Below are 21,360 nucleotides of genomic sequence, written 5' to 3' on the forward strand. Positions count from 1 at the left end.
CATAATTTGACCTTATTCTTAAAAGCCAAGGAAGAGGGTTCAGCTCTCAATGTGGCTGGCAACATGTTCCATAGTTTGGCGGCGAGGACAGGGAAGCTGGAGCCCCCTGCTTTCTGCAGCTTGAATCTCGGTATAATCAATAAGTGGTCATGCAGATCTTAACTGTCCGTTTGGTGTGTAGGTAGTGAAGCAGTTGGCAAGATAGATGGGTGCCTGGTTAGTTCTGGATTTGTGAGTTAGTGCAAGAGTCTTCAGAGAAATTCTAGAGGCTATGTAGACTACCTCGTGTGTCAGTTATGCTTGATTTCCTAGGTATGTTGAGGGCCGCCCTTATGGCGTTATTCTGAGTTACTTGAAGCTTATTAATGTTCTTTTGGCTAGTGCCAAGATATAAAGCATTACAATAGTCAATTTTCGTCATGACCAAGGTTCTGGCAAGGGTAATGCAGTTGGCAGGGGTTAGGAAGGGTCTGCATGCCGTTATCAGCTTGCAGGTGTAAGCCAAAGCTGAGACAACAGCATTCGTTTGTCGTGTGAGTGACAGAGTGGAGTCAAGGTAGATACCGAGATTTTTAGTATCCTTTGAGATGTTGATAATGTTTCCGTCAATGGTGAAGGATTTGAAAGTGGGATTGAGTTTATTAAGTCTAGTGTGGAAGCCTAGGATGAGTCGCTCGGTTCTCTCATCATTTAGGCACAGCCCATCATAAGCCATCCAGGCCTGGATGATCAAATAGACATCATTGAGTGCTTAAGAGTCGACCGCATGGTCGCCAGTAATGGGGATAAGGAACTGGGTGTCGTCAGCATAATTAGTGTATGAGACACCCAGATGGTCGAGAATATCAAAAAGGGGCTGATTAAATACATTGTAGAGTGTTGGGGATACACAGGAGCCTTGAGGTACTCCACATAAAACTGGTGATGGTTCGGCTGATGTGGACGGTCAGAAGACCACCATAGTTCTGTTAGCTGGGAGACACTTCCAGAAAATCATTTAGAAGTAAAAAAAATAAACACATTTCATGTAAATAAATATTGACAGAACTGCAGAAAACTATTCTTTGAGTAATATGAGAAGAGTTTGAGGATATACTAAGATACCAAATAAAGTGTGGTTATTAAGCTTGATAGAGAAAGAATTGGTTTCTGAACTTACATGTTTTGCAGAGGATACACGGATGAATTTGCTCCTTTTAAAGACGATAGGGAGCACGGTAAACAAGGTTTCAGGGAAACTTGGGGCAGAGTGCGTCACTGTGACCGTTGGCAAAAAGCAACCTGTTCTGAGGGGTACTGGAGTTGATACGCCTTTTGTTTGGATAAGTACAACCAACTTTCAACCACACAGACGCACAAAGAGAAAGCACACGCCCAAGGCAGAGGTGTATGTATCCAGAGCAGCTCCAAAAAAAAGGAAGGAAGGGGACGAATGTAATGACACAATCTGGAAAACAGAAACTGACAGCAAGTCTCTCTGGAATGAGGTTATAAACAAACATCCACCAGACCCTATGATGGGACCTTCTCCACTGCAGGATTAATTCCTGGCCGGTTAAGTCAATTTCTGCCTGGAGCGGCAAGCAAGCACCTTTCCTCTAGCCCAGCGAGAGAACCATGAGGACCAGCAGCTGCTACAACTTTCTATGCAGCCTGCAATACCCAGCCTTAGGTGAGCACACTTGTGCGAAGGAGAACCAGCATGGAATGACTGTCTCCTCTACACGAATATTCTACGAATCGGCATACTTTCTGCCTTTGTTGCCTCCAGCCATAAAATGGCCGTCTAACCAACCCATTGCTAGGCAACTGCATTTGTATTTACATGATGCACATCCGCCGGTAGGCTGAAGACGGCACGCATCAAGAGAAGGCCCGCGAAGAAAAGGCCTGTTCGCGCATTGGAGCGCTGGGGCACCAATACTGTGACCATTTTATTACCTACCCAAGGTAAGACAATAACTGCTTCCCCAGAGCCACCATGCTGCACTCAACTTACTCTGCTCACCTTTACATCCACGGCATACAATGCCTAGCTGCACTCTGTCCCCGGCCACAATTAGCGCCAATTGAACAGGTGAACACACCCTTTGTTCATCACTGTGTCATCTCTCTGTCACCACCCTATCTGTGGGTCATACACATCAATTACTATTATAACAATACCCAGGGCAATTACTGTACCGATAATCGCTGTCTCGTGGGTTGCCTGCATTTCTCCTACGTCTGTTAGCCTATTTGATCTGGTATTTTCACCTAAACGCATCGCTGCACCAAGCACACCGACCATTTAGCAGCATTCATTGTATTTAGTAGCATTCATTGTTCCATACTCGTGACTTTCCCTCCGCGCTTTAAGGTGCGTTATACCAAGCCACTGCTGTTTGATATCATTACCGTCCAAGCCAACGTAACCAAGCAACTTATAACTGCTGTTATCCTATTCAATTGGTTTACACCGCTGGTGGTGGCTACACATTGTTACTTCGTACATGCTGTATGTATTAGCGGTCAACATCGGCTATGTGCCTATTCATTAGCTTTTGTATTGCTTCCTGCTCAACGCTATATGTACTAGATGCTAATAACCATCATTGTCTTATTATTCAATAGCTCTGCATTGCCTCCATTTATGTAACCTACTGTTGCTTGAAATGTGACCTACACCTGCTAAAGTATGTACTAGCCAAACTGTTCTGGTTTGTATTATTGCTTACCGGTGCGAGTCGCAACTATTAGCGCTGTGCCCGATATCCCACGCTGTCTGCTAGCACCACTGATGTTTTGATTGCTTGTGCAAGTCACTCCTTGTTAGCATTGTGCCCACTAGCCCTTGTTGCCTGTTAGCACCACCTGATTATAATTCTATATAGTTGTATTCATTAGCAACATCACCTTATTCTCATTACTATGCTAAGCCTCCTACTACCCATCATGTTTCCATTTTGCATTATGCCTAACAACATCCCCTGTACTGGTGGCACCTTCCTCAAATTTAACAATGGCCTAGTTAGACAAGCCTGCCTACGCCACCACCCTATCCCTTGCCCCACCCCCTTTCTACCTTCCACATCCGCATTTCCTCACCCACATCAACAATGCCTCACGATTCCCAACAAAGGCCTTACCAACCCAGATCCCGCATACACCCAGACTACCAACCTCCACTAAAGAGACCATCTATAAAACTAAACCCATCTCAGGTATCCCCAGAAGCAATAGACTCGGATCTCAGACCAACCCACTACAATTTAACAAATCTCCCTCCTGACCTAACCTTCCTCCCACCTTAACTAATAACATATCTAATAGCCACCAACACAAACGTCTCACTAAAGCCCCTCCTAAACAACACCAAAACCGCTCTATTTACAGCCAGCCCGGATACCTCTCCACCTGCCCCCCCCTACCTAATCTCAACTGCACACTCATCAATGCCCGGTCACTTGGAGCCCACGCCATTGAAATCCACAAACTCATTATTGACCAACAACTCAACATTCTAGTGGTCACTGAAAACTGGCTACACCCTGCCGCAAGCCCACTGCTGGCACTCGCCATCCCCCCTGGCTTCAACATTCTCAGGACCGATAGAACCCACACCCAAGGAGGCGGAGTCGCCGTAATAGCCAAATCTACACTTCAAATCAGAGCATGCCCCATTGAAACTATGCAAGGTTACAACCTCCTTTTAGCCAAATACACTTCCAACCCCAAAACCACTAGCAATCTCTTGGTCATGTACAGAGCCCCAAACAAAAACACTCACCCAGATTTAGACATCCCTCTTCTTTTCGCCCCCCTCATCAAACCGAACACCAAATGCATTATACTCAGTGATCTTAACCTCGGCTTCAATGACCCTCTTGATCACACAGCATCGGCATTCTACTCAGCCATGCAAGACATGAGTTGTGTCCAACTAGTTAACACCCCTACCCATGATAAAGGTAGAATATTCGACTGGATCCTCTCACTCAAATCACAAATATCTCTTGCCTCGGTCCTACCCACAGACCGGTCTGATCACCACATTGTTAGCTTCTCTCTGAATAATAGTACCCCAAACCCCCCAGCAACTAAACCTGAAACCTATGAAACTAGAAATATCCAAAAACTCACAGCTGAAAACCTCTCCCCTGCTCTACAAGCGTCACTAGCGGCCACCAACCCAGACAGCAACGATCCTGCCGACCTGGCTGAGTATTACAATAAAAGCCTCACAAACACCATCGACTCATTAGCTCCCATCATCACTAAAACCTGCAGAACTGACAAACGCACAAGTTTCTGGTTCAATGAGGAACTAGTTTCATTGAGACGCACTAAAAGAGAGCTTGAACACGCCCACAAAATAATCAATACCCCTGACTCAGCAAAGGCCTCTAACAACGCCAACAAAAGCTACAAAGCAGCCATAATAACCAACAAAGTGAACACGCTCAACCAAAGAATCACCAATGCCTCCTCCAATTAGAAGGAATTATTCTCCATACTCAGAGAACTAGAGAACCCATGTCAAGCTGCACCCCCGGCCAATGCCAGCATAACCTGGTGCACCACTATCCAAAATGCACAAGCCTCCAAAATTCTCCCATTACAAAACAAAATTGCGGCCAAAAAATAATGCCTAGAAGGCAAACGACTCACCATCCTTGAGGACGTTCCATCCACTAAGCCCACCACCCCCTTTTGCTTCACCTCCGTCACCCAAAAAGAGGTACTAAACACCAACCTGAACTAAAAGCGTTCAACTGCAAAGAAGATCACTTCCCCCCTCAGTTAGTCAAACTCTGCACTCCCACACTAACCCCCCTCATCACTAACTTTGTCAATGCCTCCTTTAACTCTAATACGGTCCCCATCAGCATCAAAAAAGCCTGGGTAACTCCTATTAAAAATGCCTACACTAGACCTCTCCATTCCCACCAACTACCGCCCAATTACAACGGTGCCCTTCCTACTGAAGATAATTGACTAAATAGCATACACCCAAATCCAAAACCACCTCGAACAAAATTAATTACTGGGCGACCGACAATCAGGCTTTCGCCCTAACCACAGCACTGAAACAGCTCTCCTCGATTTCAAAATACAAATGGACCCAAACAGAGATGCAGGCAAACTTTGTCTCCTAATGCTTTTACAACTCTCAGCCGCGTTCCATCTGGTCGGCCACGACAAACTCTCTGCCACCCTCTGCAATAACTTCAACTTCTCCAAGGACGCCACGAGTTGGGTAAAATCCTTCCTAGCTGACAGGACCTCAAGAGTATCCATCGGCAAAGCTTCTGTTGACCCCATAGGTGTTCCCCAAGGATCCTGCCTCTCCCACACCCTCTACACGAAGCTACTCTTTGCAGCCCTGGATGCCATGGGTGTCATTTACACCAACTTCGCTGATGACACCCAGATCCTTATCCCCTTATCAGGCAACCATGAACAAGACACCCTACTTATCAACCAAATATATGCTCTTATCCAAAACTGGATGGCCCACAACAGTCTGTCTAAAACAACAATAAAACTGAGCTGCTCATAAATGGTTCTACCCCCAGAATAAAATCCCTTCAGCCTTCTTATTCCTCCTTCTCTATCGATGGAATCACATTCCCAGTTGTCAAACAGGTCAAAACTCTAGGTGTTTAACTTGATACCAACTTATCCATGACCAAACAAGTCAATGCCCTCTCCTCAGCCACCTCGTACACCACCAAGCTCATCTCATTAAGTTGTAAATTCCTCATACCAAAAAACTGCATCACATTAGCAAGAGCCCTTGTACTCTCTAAATTGGACTACTTTAATGTAATCCTACTAGGGACGTCCAATGTCAACCTGTCCAAAATCCAACTCATGCAGAATAAAGCACTCCGAGCCGCACTGGGAATAAAAAAGAATGAGCATATCTTGACCATCAGGAAAAACAATCACTGGCTTCCCATTAAGGCAAGAATTATCTTCAAAACCTTATGCATTACTCACAAATTCATTGCCAACAAATCACCCAAATATCTCAACAACACTGTTACATACCAAGCCTCCTCCAGACAGCTCAGATCCAGCAATAGCCGCCTCCTCGCTATCCCCAGATTCAAAAGCACAAGAGCAGGGGGCAGCAGCTTCAAAATTCTAGCCCCATAACACTGGAACACACTCTCAACTAAGATCAAACAAGAAGAATCCCACCAACTATTTAAAAAAATAATAATAAAATTATCACTGAAAACTTGGTTATTTAACCAATTCTAAAAACACCAAAAGTCCATAGTTACTTAAACCCCTACGCTTTTCTACCTGCTGGACCATACACCCTCCTCCTGCCGTTTCCTGCCCATAATTGTCAAGAATGTAATTTTGAACTGTTTTGTAACCATGCAGGGATGTTGCATCATGCCCACAATTGTTAAATATGTAAGTTTTATGAATTGTCTAACTGCGCCGTGATACCTTAGGGTCTGGGCGTATAACAAATGTAATAGATAAAATAAATAAATGGCTCAAGATTGCAAGAATCCAAACATAACAAGAAAGGAAGGAAGGTGCAGCTGCACTTCAGGCAGCTAGCCACTCAAAAGTAAGACCTGGGCACTCTGTATAAGTAGCCCCTTTTTCCAGAGGTCAATACATTAAGTACATGCATGCAAACACATTGGTACATGAAGATGCAAACACTTTGGACCAGAGTTACATGTCATCTTTCATTCTAGGGGTATATGGTTTAACAGCTTATGGCTGCCTGGATCACTCTACATCATGGCTAAGGTGTGGGTGAAGGGGACTGGAAGTCATGTTCCCCTGTTGGCGGGCCTCAGACTCATGAAAGCATGCATTTTGCAATGAGCGGAGGCTTCTCTAGTTGGCAATCTTGGTATGGACATCTAGTTCTTCTGCACGTGGGGGGCGACCCGAATTAAGTGTAATTTCCACAGGGGTGCATTTTGGTTCTCGAGTGCGGAGAGGAAGACACTCATACCTTTCATGCTTTCCTACAGTTGCCCCAATGCCTATCTCACACATCTCATCTAGACAGGCCTCCAAAGTGGTCGCTGCACTACTGGTCGGAGACACAGTTATTGGGGTCAATGTCCCTCACGGTTTGCTCTCTGTTTGGCAAGACTTTTCTATCAACCCAAACACTTAGTTTCTGTCAGGTTTTGGGATAGGTTTGTACCAATTGAGGAGTCAAAACTTTGTGCGAGGGGTCAGACATGCACCAAAAATGTCTATCGCTCAAAGCGAACTAGAAGCTGCAGTGTGGTTCAAAGACATCTGGAGTCTACATTATAAGCAACTTTGCACTCTTCCTGAGGTTCTGCAGTCAGAAGAGTATTGGGTATTTCTGTGGGGATATGTGATCAAGGGAGGAAGAGATTAAACACTATGCATCATCCAATGCGGTGAACATATCAGTGAAAAGCAATGGGTTTATGATATTGTTGACTGCAAAAGAACCAAAGATCTAGGTTTCATTGTGTAAGCAGTGTGGGAACGGTGTAGAGGGTGTTATATAGCCAGGCCGTTTCACCTTTATGACCTGACGGTGGTCTTCGGTGTTGGTCTGCAAACATTTTGGGTTGCTGTTGGGCTTGCTGAATATCGACCACCACAGGTAGGAATTCTTGTAAAGACATTCAGCTAGGAAGACATTTCTGGACTGTAAAGATGGATTTTCAGAATCATCCCTGGTGATGAATTCTGAGAGGCAGCCCTTTATGGTGAACAGGAGAAGACACTGATGTCTGGCCAAACCCAATCAATGCCGTCTAAGTGTATCAGAGCACAGTAATAATTTAAGTTAGAGAATACATACAAAAATATACAATTATTTGCCCACTAAGCAATAAAAACACCAGGGAAGCATTATCACACAACTACCATCATATACATATATACTTTCACTGTTGGGGGTTCCGCTAACAGCACCAGCACTTACCTTCTAAAACAGTTATGCAACAGTCAGCAATGTTAAAAGCAACATAAGTAAATCTGTATGGTTATGCAAGTGAGCACAGAGTAAATGGCAATTTAGAACCAGTTGGAAACAGGTAAGTAAACTCATAGAAAACAGTGAGGACACCACAAGTAAACTTAGGATAAGGACCCTAGTTCTTCATAAGTCCAGCACTGCAAGGAGTTGAGGCTCAGTGCCCGAACGTCATCCGTTCCACAAGATATACTTTGCAGGAGGGTTTACTATGTGATTAGCAAACAAGAATTGCCAAAGCCAATGGCTGCAGGGAAATGTTCCAGAATTAGAATAAAAAGGTAAGTAAAGTTCTTAAAAGTTTCGATCCTTGACCAGACCACCATCGATGTTAGTCAAGCAAGGGAGAGATGGGGTTAAGACTTTACGCCCATACAGCCCATACAGAATTAGAATAAAAAGGTAAGTAAAGTTCTTAAAAGTTTCGATCCTTGACCAGACCACCATCGATGTTAGTCAAGCAAGGGAGAGATGGGGTTAAGACTTTACGCCCATACAGCCCTATGGTGGAAGGGTGAGGTAGGAATACATATGCAAAATCACCCGCTTACTCAGATTTCTTCAGAAACCAATTCAGGGGTTCCTGAATCCACTGTCCCAACTAACTTCTAGGCTGTGTCCATTTGAGGGAAATCCAGGAGCTGCGGGTGTAGAGGTCACTTTCACATTGGGATTGGGTACAGCTAGTCCATGGTACCAGGCTCTAACAAGACAGTTCTGAAGACTGAACAGCTGGGCACCTTGGCACGACAGAAAGACAACCTCCAAGATGTGAAGATGGCGAGTTGAAGCAGTGGTCACCATGATAATGTTGAGAGACACAATCCTCGAGGTGAGAACAAAGGAGTAGGCCCGGCACAGCTCCAAGGCTGAAATTAGAATGGCAACCAGTGCAGCGAGGTAGTCCAGGAGAGAGCTGGTCAGTCCACCGGTCTAGGGACACTTACGAAGGTTCAGCAGGCATGGATCATCAACCATGGGTCAGGATGGGTTGTTCCCACCAGTCCAGTAGTCGAAGCACTGATGAGGGCCTTATGGAGATCAGGAGGCGATCAAGATTTCACCAGGAATTGGCTGCAGACAATGCAGCTCAATTGTAACTGTCATCCTTGGTCATCAGCACTTCTTCTTGGGGTCCTCGCTCCAACAATGATCTGTCAAACAGCAGCCAGAGTCCCTTTATCCAGGATTTGGACTTGAGTCGCCCCCAAGACCACCAATGGAAAGGATTTGCATCATTCAAATTGACTGAGGCTGTCCAGTCATGGAGAGCCTCCGGCAAACACTTTTGCCCAGCAACAGACACACTCTGGCATGGTTGTGGACTGCGTGCAGACAGACCTATCTCCCACATCTGACCACACATATAGGCTGCCACTTTGCCCTGGAAAGGGATTTCCATCTAAGGAAATTCTGGACCTGAGAGGGCAGAAGGCAGGCCAAGACACTAAATGGCCATAGCACAGGGGAAAATCGCATGGCAGCCATTTTAAAAGTATGTGGTACTCTAAATGATCCGGTAAACGGAATACAACCATGGTAGAAAATTATCCATTGCCACGATCCCAACCTGGACACATTGTCATTGCAACCCTTAAGTTATAAAAGGAAAGGTTATAAGGATAAAAAGTATCCAAACCACACTTCACTTTAAGGTTATATGTGCAGTTTAAAAGTAAAACGAATTCCACCAAGGGAGACTCCATATCCCAGTACTAATTGTCTATGGGACTGATCACTTTCCCCATAAAAGGGAGCACAAAACAGGGCAGTAAAGGTTAGGGCTTAACTTAACTTCAAAAAGTAAAGTCAGGAAGCAGACAATAGCAAAAGGATATGGTGTTGCACAGATGTTTCTGGGAGGAAGGCAGCAAAAAGAAAATCTTTCCTAAGATGCACCTATACCAATGCACAAAAAATACTTCTCAAAGGTTGGTTGGCCCTCTCAGTCTGCCTTATCACTCAGAGGGTTATATGTGGAGTAATGTAACTTCAGGCCTACCAGTGGGCATACCACCAGTTAGATAACCATAACCCAATTTGTTTTTATTGTTTTGATTCAAAACCTTTAAAACAAATGAGGGTCTGGCTATGTTCTCAAATGCAAAACCATAGTGACGAAAGACTAGAGGAATGAACTGGTTCATCATGGTGGTGTTAGGAACCGCAAAGCATGTTTTATATAGTATTCTATTATCGACCATATAACAGTTCTACCCTCATTGACAGGAAGGTAGGTGATATGAGCCATTGGACACATCTGCAATCGCCCCTCAGGTATGGGTATGGTTTAAAAGGTCACCTAGTTGACAACACACAAAGAGGACCTGTTATCAACTCAGACATGAGATTTTCTCAGCATACGAACACTGACATCAAAAACTATTCCCTTACCCATATCAGATTAACATGGATGGAACGTATGGAACACAACACATACTCTGCAAATCATTCACATCTGCCACTGCAATTCGTCAAACTATGAAATTCCAAAATAAAATAAAATAAAAATAAACTCATGGGTTTAGCACAGTTATAGCACAACTAGAGACATGTTCTGCAGTGTCACAGGGGAGAGTTCCTGCATGATGCATATAGTGACTCTGATGAATCGCGGGATTCAGTCACTTCTCCCTAGGGGGAGCCTTTCCTTGTGGGGATAGCTAGGTGAGCCCGCTACAAGATATTTCCACCAGGGGTGGCGGTAAGAGGGACCTCACAGGGAGAGACTCCCCTCTTGACAATAAGGACTCCCTTTCCGATAAGGCACTCCTTTTGCATTATCCTCAAACACCCACTCCAACCCTATCAACCCTTTCCAACCCTATCAGTTGACAGATAACCAGACTCCTCTTACATATGTTATTGTAATGTAATGACAGAGGAAAAGTATCTGCCTGGTACTGTGAAGAGTAAGAACAAAGGAGTGATACAGAATGCCTGTCAATCACTGAGACCAAGAAACATGAAGGAATAATTAAGGGTATAGCTCCAACACAAAGGAAGGACTATCCTCAAAAGCTGTGGAAGCCCCAGCATAATATAATAAAAGTGGGAGGAGCAAGAGAATGTCAGAACGAGACCCGGAATTTACAAACCAGCTGGAGGTGTGAAAACCAGTGACTGCGGGAGAATGCTGCTTGACCTGACTACAGGTGGTGTGACAATAGAAGGATACGCAGTGCACAAAGTGGGAAACCAACTAGAGGACCTGGTTGTTAGTCCCAGGAGGGGCATCCACAAAGGGGTAAGGAGAAGACCAAATCTGAAGGTGCTTAAAAAAGCACACCGAAGACAGACACAGGAAGCCCTGTTTACAGACAGAGGAAACCGAAGCGAAGGAAAGAGAATAATTGTGTGCTGGTGTGAGAGGACTGAGAAACCCATACCCTTTACTCGCCGATACAGACACAGAGGTGTGCCCAACGAAGAAGAGTGTGCAGATCGAAGAGCCATCCTGACCGAAAAGAGTCAGATGCCAGCCCAGTGACTCAGCCCCAGTACACCAAAGGTAAGGGGGGGATCGGGATGTGTGACGCATATGTACAAGTACAGAGAAACTACAATCATAACGATTGGAGAGAGCCTACTAGTCCCAGTCAGTGGCAAAATCATAAGAAGAGCGCGAATCATTCAGGGACTCATATTTGTCCCAGTGAATGGCAAGATCATAAGAAGAACAAGTCTCAAATGTAGACTCCACCTACTTGCTTCAGTTAGGAGCTAAAGGACCAAAGGAAATAGTTGTTGTGAGCATATAATTGTTCATCCTAAAGAAGAAATTAGGGTTGTATGGCATAGTGCACATTCAGAGACTCAGTCAAGAATCAAAGAAAGCCCAGACAGGATTTTGAATAGTAAAGGGAACCAATATAAAAAGGTCTGGAAAAGCTCCTTGAAAGAACTAAGGACTTCTTATGAGAGATAGCAAAGGGCTATCTGAAGATCCCATATGAAAGAGAACTTTGCTGAAAAGCAACCCAGGAGACAGGAGCCCTTCGCCTGGTCTTTTGGTTGTGTAGTTAGTACTACACAACCAAAAGACCAGGAGAATGGCCAGCCTAGATTAGCTTTGGATGGCAGACGGACATTTGACATTTGATTGTGTGAATACGAAGAGCACCCTAGTTTATTCTTTATTATTTTCCAATAAACCTTTTGAAAATTGCACCTATTAGTTGGTTTCCTCCTTCTGACCTACCACATGAGACGAGCATTATTTGGACTACGAAATGAGGTGGGCCACCACAGCCTGTCCTCCTAAAACAAAAGCCCTTGATTCTTAGTAGGGCTGGCTAGCTGTCGCTGACAAGTCATGAACTATGGGGTATAGCGGGACTGGACAGCCTTACATAACCTTCTTGTAAGGGTACTACAGCCACAATGATGACGGCTGCAGCAGTGACACCAATTGCTTTGTCTGAATCAGTATGGCATGCATGTGTGTCATCCCTGGTGTTTAGGATCCCAGGACGAAAAAACTATGTTTTCTTTGCATGCAGGGCAGGCAAAAAAAAAAAAAAATAAAGGTTTCAAATCCCCCCCACAGTGTTAACTTCATAAGGAGCGACTAAGACTGATGTACCCTGCATCGCACTGGCGGGTATTGGGATTTTCAGGTTTTGGTGATTTGCACACAGACCACAAAGGACACAGCCCCGGAGGCGCATGATGTTACATTGCTCACAGCACTCTGACGGCAATGAATGAGCCTCAGCGCCATGAAGGTTCTCTGCTTTAGATCTGCTGTCGAGCACACGTGTCTGGTGCAGTCCCTCTGCAGCACAGCTCTGCTGTAAAGCAAAGATATCTCAGTATATATTATGTGGTAAGCCAGAAGGAAGGCTCGGACCAGAGGACATTTTTTACTAGAGTTTATATTTAAATTAAGAGAAAATGCCTCACTACCCTACTACTAAAAAGGGAGTTCCCTTCCTAACCAAACTAAACTAAGGTACCAGTCTTTAGTCCAAAATAAAAATAGTCCTCAGTCCATACCTATCCACTAAACTGGCCCGATCACTTAGCAAAAACAAAAAAGAAAAGGGTTGAGTGCCCTGCAATCTCGGTTCTTCATAAAGGTATCTTCTGGTGTCCCAGGAATCCCTCCTGGATCTGGATCCAATGATTATAAGTAAACACATTTTCTGCTCAAAGAAAAGACATCTCGTCAATCTATCAAAAGTTCCTCAAAATTCCCCAAAGTTCAAAAAAGTTTCAAATTCCTGGAAACACAAAATGACCAAACTTCTTTAGGTGGAGGGATATTTCTCTGATCCATTTTCACTAACTTGGTCGATCTCTCCACACTTCGACCAACTTTCGGTGCCTCTGAGCTCCAGTGACATGCATTTGCTTATTGTGGTCCTGTGGCTGCTTCGGGTTCCCCTCACCAATCAATATCTCACTTTGTTGGTTCCTATGAGCCCTCTCTGCTTCTGGCTCTCTACGTTTTCTTGGGTCCTCGAGACCTTCCTGGAGATTTATGCTGCTCGGGTTTCTCAGGCTCCCGTACCCGTTTTCCTAGCCTCGTTCACGCTCTTCGCTCAAGGCCCTGTGACCCTTGCATGGGAATAGGGTAGTCCTTCCCACTTACCCAAATGTTCTCTCTTCTCTTCTTTCTCCGACCTGGGAAAGCTGCTGTGTTGCGGTACTTGCTCCAGTGAGGGTCGGTCTCAAAAGATGGCAGCGTTCTCCACAGCTTGACGATCTTCGGTTTTGGGTGCTACCGGTCTTCGCGTTCTGCTCGTCTCGGCTCTCTCTTCCACAGACTCTCAGTCTGAGGGCAAACGACCTAGTCCTCCCTCCATCCCTGAACTCTGTTTGCATGGTCTGGACCCACCACATGCTTGCGCCTCCAGGTCCGGTTCGCTCTGCGCTGCCTCTTGCTCTCCGGTCTTGCGTGCTTTCCAGTCTGTCCTCCGCCTCCTTCTGCACTGCACAGCTCCTCCCCTTTGCTGACGTTCTCATGTCTGAGATGTGCCTCAGCACTGGGTTTCTCCTACTCCATTTGGGTTGTTGGCCCTTTATTATTGTTCCACTCTTCAGAAAGGGGGTATTGTTCACCACAGGTTGTCTAGCATCTGGAATGTTTAGCATTACCTTGAGCCAAACACAGATATATTGCCCGCTTTCTTTACCTTGAGCCAAACACAAAGATGAACTGTCAGTATTTCTTACACCCATGTAGGCAGATAATACCTTGTCCATGGGGGTCTTTCCCAGTGAGGTCCCGCTTTCCCTCAAAGGGGGTGGCTCCCCCTAGGAAGAAGAGACTAGGTTAGGACTCCACCGCAGAGGACACACGCTTTAGTGAGTACTGTTGTGTACTGTTGGTGTCTGTTCCAGTGCCCTCACACAGTGTAGGTTTATCAGAGCCCTGCAAGCTTGAGTGTGCTGTTGTAGAGTGTAGATTTCCCAGCAAGCTTCAAAGGCCTGTTGTAGAGTAGGTGCCTCAGTGAGCTTCAGTGCCCGGTTGCTGAGCACACATTGTTTTACTAAATGGATATATCTAGGACACTGCATGTAGCAAGCTTCAGGGCCCTGCTTCACATTGCAGTTATTTGAAATGTAAGCAGCATGTTGTAGCATGTGGGTATGTCAATGAGATTACGTGGCTGGGTGCTGAGTGCACATTGTTTGCCTAAATGGATCTGTGTATCTGACCACACGAATGCTCACAACGAGGCTCCTTAGCCAGCAGCTGCATAACCTCAGCATAGAGCGAGACAAGAGAGTACACATTCTGGTATTAAATGCAGAGGAAGTCTGTTTTTAATATCATCCTTGAACTCCTCACACAATATGATTTACTTGATACCATCCGTAAAAGGTTCCAATTGAAGAACCTCAGGCCACCTGCAGAATAATTCTTAGAATAAAGGTGGTGTGCAAGTTCTTCTCAAAAGCGAATGGCTTCAAATGCCAGTCACTATAAAGGGAACCCTGCTATATGGACTTTTGATGATTGCAGATCAGGGCCGGAGTTCTGAACTGGGCGCTTAGTGCTTGCAGCAGCCAGTACCCAGCCTGGCAAAATGACCAGATTTCAATCTTTCACTGAGACAGGGTTATAAACCGCTTGAGTTGCGACATGAGAGCCCCATGACCAGCCCATGGCCGCCGCATCACAGTTATCAAGTGTTGGCATGAGCAGTAGTGCAGCTTCATGTGCTGTGGACGCTGTTGCACCCACCCTGCGTCCCGCTACGCGGTGACGCAGGGCGCCCCAATAAAAGCCCGGCCCCGAGCATGGGAGGCAGTTCCGGGGCACACCATCACAGCGTGTGCTGCCTATTCATTCAGCTCCTGCCGGAGCTGCGACACAGGCCGTGAGGCCTGCCTCTCACTTCGCCCCCGCGCACACGGGGCCGCAGGGCCTTGATACATAACAATGGCGACGAGGTGGAGCTCATAAAACACACACGCTCGGCGAACAGCCTACGCACATCGCGCTAAACCATCGCACAGCATTTTTTGGACACCTGGTGGGGGGTGGACCACACACGTGACCCCCCTCCCCCAAACACCAAAAAAAATATATATATTTTTCCTTGATGCCATCCGCTCAATATGGCAGTTATTCTACCCACCAGCATCCACCAGGCTAAGAGGACCCAGAAACTGGCATAACATGCCTAGTTGGAAGAGAGCACATAAGGTGAGCGCCGGATCTGGCCACCACTGCGCAGTGGTACATTCAGAAGGTCGCACAAGTTTAGTTTAGTTCATTACTTGTATTGCGCACCAAACCCACAGGTAGTCGGGCGCATCATATAGGATTGCTCACAGCTTAGTTGTACATAATATACAATACAAAACAATATGCATTATATACAAAATGCACTTTTACAATTTTTTACAATTTACATGGTAATAGCGCAGAGAATATTTATACATTATATACAAAACGAATTTATGCAAAATCTTTGCGAGCGGCATACCGAGTGGGGTCCGGAGTAGAGGAGGGTAGGTTCTAGGTGAAGAGGGCGAATGCCAAAATCACGCTTAGCCATCAGAATCTTTGAACATTTTTATAAGGATGTGGCGAAATTTTGTGAAGGATGGTTCTAGTCTGAGTAGGGTAGGGAGTGGATTCCATAGTTGGGACCCACACCGACGTAGAACAGCATGGCGACCGGAACATCCACCCCTGGACCTGGCACGCTGTCAAGAATCGCGGCTAACCTGTCTATGTCCTCGCCACAGCCTCGCCCACAAAGAGGTTCTTCGACACGGATCCAACCATTTGACCCCTTCACCAACCCGTCGTCAAGTGGACCCAGGTGGCAGCGATGGATCCAAAAGTTTGAAATGGCGATAGAATGCAAGGATATAACGACGGCCAGAAAGATGAAGGCGCACCTCCTGTTAAGCGTGGGCGATGAGGTACTACGCATTTTCAATTCCCTAAATGTTGACGATGGCCAGGACGCATATCTGAGTGCAAAGGATGCCTTAACGGCACACTTCCTCCCGCAACTAAACCCGGACTATGAGACATTCATTTTTTCCACTACTATTCAGGCAGAGGATGAAACGCTGGATGCCTACCACACACGGTTGAGGAAGTTAGCGATGTCCTGTGAATTTACAAACATCGAGAAGGAGATCCGGAGGCAAATTATTAATGGCATCCATTCGGAAAAGCTGAGGCGGATGATACTCAGTGAGAGTATCATCCTTGATCCCCTCCAACGGATCCTTGAATTGGGTCGACAAAGGGAACTGGCACACACCAGAGCTGCCAACATGGGGGCCACACTCCACAAACTGCAACCCGCCCTCACCACAGCCATGGTGTCCCAGATCACCAACAGACAATTCACAAGGGACGAGGTTGGTGGTGGCTACGCTCAAAACAGGTGGCAACCACGTGTCCCAGGGCCCACAGATTGCGGTTGGTGTGGTGGACCGCGACATGGCCGACGAAACTGCCCGGCGCAAGGCACCACATGTGGAGCATGTGGCAGGAAGGACCACTATGCGAAGGTATGCAGGTCAGTGGGCACCACAGCACAGTCCTCCCAGAACCCCCAGGAAAAGAACACGACCAAGAAGAAAAAGCAGGCCAGCGCAAGGAAGGTCGATGCAGCCACCTCTTCAACGGAGGAAGATGGTGATGATGTCTCGGGCATGCACCATGACCCCGGTAAGGAAATAGACAGAAAAGGGAGGAAGATCTACCTGGTCTCTGCACTGAACCAGAGTCAGGCTCCACAGAGGAAGATTGTCCGACGGCGTAAGTGCGTGGTCACCATCCAAAACCAGCACGTTCTGATGACCATCGACATGGGTGCCTCGGTGAAAGTCATGCCCACAAGCATATTCCAGACACTGAAACCACGACCAGATCTAAAGAGCACGGACACACTGTTTGCATACGGCAGCCGGAAACCCCTACCTGTCATTGGCAGGTTCCGCACCACTAGTCCACGGCGAAAACAGGCTATGGTCGAAAGTCTACGTCGTGAAGGTGGGGATCGAGAGCCTTCTGAGTGGGGACGCAGCGGAGGATCTGGGGGTGGTCAAGTTCATCTGCCAAGTCGATGAGGTAAAGGAAGTGGAAGACATCTTAAGTCAGTACCCAAAACTGCAAGATTGCATAGGTTGTTTGAAAGGCAAGACCATCAGACTGTATATTGATGAATCGGTACAACCGAGAGCAGTGAGGCATAGGAGAACACCATTCCACGTGCGGGAACAAGTCGAGAGAGAACTCAAAGCACTGGAAGATGCTGGCATCATAGAGGAGGTCACAGGGCCTACACCATGGGTCTCTCCAATGGTGGTAACAAGGACGCCCAAAAGCCCGGAAAAGTCCGGATTTGCATAGACATGCGTCTCCCGAACACTGCCATTAAAAGAGAATGCCACATTACACCGACAATCGATGAAATTGTGGCTGACCTCACTGGGTCGTGTGTCTTCTCCAAAGTTGATCTGAAGGCGGGGTACCACCAGCTCAAACTTCACAGGGACTCTCGCTACATTACGACTTTCTCAACAAATTTAGGGCTGCGAAGGTACAAACGCCTGAGCTTCGGGATATCGTCAGCATCCGAGGTTTTTCAACAAACCATTCAAGAAGTCATCAGGGGCATACCCGGGGTCCTTAACGTGAGCGACGATATCCTGATTCACGCTCCCGACAGGGAAGAACATCTCAAGAGGCTCCAGACCCTACTGGGCAGGTTAGAAGACGCTGGATTAACCATCCACAGAGAAAAGTGTGAATTCCTCAGATCTGAAATCACTTTCTTTGGTTACAAATTCAGCCGCACAGGCATCTCCCCTGATCCCCAGAAAGTTGCAGACATTCAGGCCGCTAGCCCACCAATGACTCCCACTGAGGTACGTAGCTTCCGGGGCATGGCCACCTACTGCGGCAGGTTCATCCGAAACCTGGCCACTCTCTCTGAGCCACTACGCGAGCTGACCAAACTGAACACCAAATGGGACTGGGGGCAGGACTGCCAAGAGGCCTTCGAAAACATCAAGGAATCCCTGTCCGTTGACACGAAAATGGTGTACTACAACACTGAGCTCCTCACAGAACTGTTCGTGGATGCGAGCCCACTAGGGCTCGGAGCCATCCTGATGCAAGTAACTAAAGAAGGGGAAAAAAGGCCCATCGCATACGCTCAAGAGGCCTCACGGAGACAGAACAGAGATACTCCCACTTTGAAAAGGAGGCCATCGCTGTGCTGTGGGGGTGTCAGCATTTTTCATCTCTACCTATACGGACGCCGATTCACGACAATCACTGATCATAAACCCTTACTACCCATTTTCATGGGTACGTCGTCACACCCGCCGGCAAGGATCACCAAATGGCTGCTCCACCTGCAGCAGTACAATTTTGAACTGGTCTACCAGCCGGGCAGTGGAAACCCGGCAGATTTCCTCTCAAGGCATCCTCAAGCGGCAACCCCATAAGAAGTCCAAGTGGCCGAAGAAATTGAGGAGCATATATGCCAGGTGTACACGCCATGAGGCCAAAAGCCGTCAGCATCGAGGACATTGAGTCGGAGACTCACAGGGATCCTTGCTGTGACCTATTGAAGGATGCCATAATTTCAGGTGATTGGAAGACGTTCATGAAATACACACACAACAGAACAGTCGAGGCGAAAGGTTTTCTCTGTCTGGCATGTTCACCGTCCGACAGGATTTGTCAGTCACCGAGAGCGGACTGCTGCTAAGAGGAAATCGCATCGTAATCCCATTGAACATACAAGACAGGATAGTGGCATTAGCCCACAAGGGACACCAAGGAATGGCACGGACAAAAGCTCAGATCAGGCACAGGGTATGGTTCCCACAAATCGATGACCGGGTCGGGACACTCATAAGAACGTGCCTGCCCTGCCAAATAACTGGAGCCCCACCGGAACCAGAACCAATTCTGTCTGCAGAACGTGGCCGCGCCCGCTGGGAGGCCATTAGCATCGATTTCTGCAAACTACGGGAAGGCCTCTACCTCTTGGTGGCTATCGACGACTACTCCCGCTACCCAGAAGTCGAAATAGTGGAGTCCACGGCAGCGGAGGTCGTCATCCCTGCCATAGAGAAAATGTTCACAACCCATGGTCTGCCAACCTCCATTAAAAGTGACAATGGACCCCCCTTCACGGGGGAGGAATTCAAGCGGTACCTGCAAGAACTCAATATAAAATACCATCGCATCATGCCGAGGTGGCCCCAGGCAAACGGGGATGTAGAGCGATTTATGAGGACCATAAGCAAAGTGTTAAGAGTAGCGAAGGCGAACGCCAGCCCGTGGAAGATTGACCTTTACCGTATCCTACGGAACTATCGAGTCACTCCCCACAGCACGACAGGCATACCGCCTGCAGACCTCATGTTTGGAACAGTCATCAAATCCTCGATTCCGCATCATCCTAGCAGGACCCCGGATGAAGTCAACGAAGAGAACGAAGGAGAAGGAGCGCCAACGCCCACATGAGCGACAAGAGGAGGGCGAGGCTGTCTAATCACCAAGTGGGTGACCAAGTGGTCATGCTGCGAAACCCAACAAAGTCGAAACTGGATACCAGATATGAAGAACTCCCATGGACCGTCAGCAGCAGGCAAGGAACCATGGTAACTGTGACAAGAGGATGCCGCCAGGTGACGAGAAATGCGTCGTGGTTTAAGGCGGTGCTATGCAATCTGTGGACCGATGGCGAGTGCCACCAGGAAGACGACGGTCAGCCCAGTGAAGAAGAGCCCGTGTCCATCCAAGACGGGACAGCTGCGAGTGATAGAACCTGGGAACCGGCGAGTGAGCCGAACCTGGGGGACCCGGACAGTGAAGGTGAGCCACCCCCTGGGCCAGCGGGAGTTAGCCCCCGAGTAGGGCGGTATGGTCTGAGAACTGCTACAAAACCACCCGCCAGACTAAATGACTATGTGTGGTAGTTGGCCCATATATTATGAGCGGTAAAGACTGGGCGGTTTTTCTGACACTTGGGTATGTTTAGTGTGAGTTTATACTAGTGTTATTGTTATTTTGTTTAAAATAAAGGAGGAATGTTGCATCCGCCCTGCGTCCCGCTATGCGGTGACGCAGGGCGCCCTAATAAAAACCCCACCCCCGAGCATGGGAGGCAGTCCCGGGGCACACCATCACAGAGTGTGCTGCGTATTCATTCAGCTCCTGCCGGAGCTGCGACACAGGCCGTGAGGCCTGCCTCTCTCACTACGCACCCGCCCCCCCCACACACGGGGCCGCGGGGCCTTGATACATAACAGACGCCTGCGTTCCATCCTGGAAAGAGCAGGACACCATGACAGCAAGGACAGTTAAACAGACTTCACATAACACATAAGGATCCTGCAAAGCTAAGCTGCAGAAACGGCGAAGAATAAATGACTTGTTCTTGGCTGGCTGTGTGGAACATTTCCCAGACCAACCCTAACAGCAGCAGCTGCAGCCTGCCTGTTTAATGACGTTTAATGGACGGAAGCTGCCCTGACGATAATAGAAATAAATCTAATGTTAATACCTCTCTTGACACACACCCTTCGGGCTGCAGCACTTGGCAGATTTCAGAATGGATTGGGGTTATGAAGGATGAGGTCGCGGATGAATAAATAATTCCTCACTTGAAATCGAATGAGTAGGGAATGTGCTTCAGTTTCCATCAGTGATGGGGTCAGACATGATGACATGGATGCGAACCTTGCAAGGTCTTAACGTGCAAAGCTCACGATGCACAAAGATCCCCAGGAGTAAGGCGAGGTGGATTCATTGCTAATTCCAAGGTGCAACGCTCCCTTCAAGTGAGTGGGGCAAATGAGACTGATCAAGGGCGAGCTTCTACTTCAAGGTGCAAAGCTGGCACACACCGATGGTGACATGGTGCTTG

At 47.2% G+C, this 21,360-nt stretch overlaps 1 protein-coding gene across 1 annotated transcript in view; it reads right to left on the reverse strand.

The window, feature by feature from the left end:
- Positions 1-21,360, reverse strand: part of DOCK5 (dedicator of cytokinesis 5) — a 1,209,967-nt gene that overhangs the window by 216,011 nt on the left and 972,596 nt on the right. The window lies entirely within an intron of this gene.

This window comes from Ambystoma mexicanum, chromosome 10 (genome assembly GCF_040938575.1).
Source record: "Ambystoma mexicanum isolate Mex_15411 chromosome 10, UKY_AmexF1_1, whole genome shotgun sequence".
Classification (NCBI taxonomy): Eukaryota; Metazoa; Chordata; class Amphibia; order Caudata; family Ambystomatidae; genus Ambystoma; species Ambystoma mexicanum.